Raw genomic sequence first — 1,813 nt, forward strand, 5'->3', positions numbered from 1 at the left:
TGTAGAAACATTATTATCAACAGTACCCCCTTGACTCGGTCCTTACAGCTCTTTCATCAGAGCAGTTATGAACAAAGACTAATGAAAATCAGATCTTAATCTACCCGAGCACAGGCTGCCTCTCAAGTATTATTGTCTTAATCTCACTATAATTACATCTTTGATGTGCATTTAACTTGATTAATGCTAAAGACTTTATTTCATTATAAGGCACAACACACTGTTGTAGAGCAGCATTATTCACATAGAAAAAGGGGCTTATGTCAGTTTGGGGAGATTAGGTGTTCTATTGCCAATTAAAGACATGAAAATAACAGAGTTCAAGCACTGAAGCTGAGACACGGGCCGAGCAGGTTTACATGTGAAGAATGCAATGTCACTGCTAGCCATGCATGGACCAAAAAAGTGCATGAGTGGGAAAAAAAAGTCAGCAAATTCCTACAGAATTACACATAACCTAATCTGTGCATTACCTGACCAGGTGCGAGGAGTCAGACAAAAGACACATCTGTGGGAGAATAAGGCTGTAATTGAACAAAAATCTTATTAAAAGTCTAAAACCAAAACCACCTGAGTCTGTCTTTGATGCTAAATATTTAAAATGTAATTTACTATACAGCTGGCTGCTGTAGGTCAAACAGGATTATATATGCGTTTTTTGGGGGAATTTTCAGCTGCAGATGAATACATATGTCGGCTCTAGTGAGTATATTTATAATGTTGGATTGACTTAAAGAAAATGCACATGTACACTTTTATTCCTCAGCTTTGGTTCTGCACGAGGAGTCTTTTTTCTGGTAATGAGACAGACTGAAATTAATCCAGATGACTCGATATGACCTACAAAAGCAAACCAGACCATCAGCAACAAGACTGATTATTTCTATACTTATTTTTAATGCCTGAAACTGCTGGCGGGGGTCAGACGAAGAGATGAACTGCACGCTGCCTTTGTTTACATTTTACAGGGCAAACATTTAAAGCGAGTGATACATATGACTGTTAAAGAAACATTTTTTGGTAAAATCCACCACTTAAGCATGTGCAGGACAACATCAGCAAAGAGATAAGGGGTACGGCTTTGTCCACAGGGGGGCGCCAAAATCAACACAAACAGAAAGTTCCTCACAGGAGCTTTAAATTGGTCTTTGTGTTTTATTGTGTTGTTTTTATGGTTTGTTTGCACTTTGGTGAACTTTTGTTTTTAAAGGTGCTTTATGAATACATTTTGATTAGATTGGATGTAGTTCATCGTAAGGCAGGAACATATTTATCAGTGCAGCCATATGACTCATGAATGTGTTATATTGGCTTGGCTGCACTGGCATTACTAGTAAGTAGGTATGATCAATTTAATGTTGGTCTTAGTCTTTTTATATATTTTATGGTAACTAAAATATACATTTTAGGCCTTATTGTTAAAGGAATTACTTCAAATCTTTTAAATCTCTTTTGAAGACTGATTTTTATCGAAGGGCTTTCTTGTAATTCTCATTTTCTATCCATGGTGTTTTATTTATTGTTGTTTTAAGTCAACAAGTTCTTTCTCTTCTATTCTGTTTGTCTTCCTGATTTATTCCTTCACTGTTGCGTATTTTAATGTGATTTTGCTTTTTTGTAAAGCACTTTGGTAACATTTGCTATATAACTGAACATAATTATTCTTCTTATAAAGATGTGCAAACTATGCCGCTGACATGAATAAGAAGACGAAGGCAGACATGGCAGTACGCACTTGCAAGACCCACTTCAATTAAAGAAGAAAGTCAATAATAAAGGAGCAGATAGAATATTTAAAATATTTATTGAGTGT

Source organism: Semicossyphus pulcher, unplaced genomic scaffold (genome assembly GCF_022749685.1).
Source record: "Semicossyphus pulcher isolate SPU_LCO1_2020_fin unplaced genomic scaffold, fSemPul1.0.p SCAF_10, whole genome shotgun sequence".
Classification (NCBI taxonomy): domain Eukaryota; kingdom Metazoa; phylum Chordata; class Actinopteri; order Labriformes; family Labridae; genus Semicossyphus; species Semicossyphus pulcher.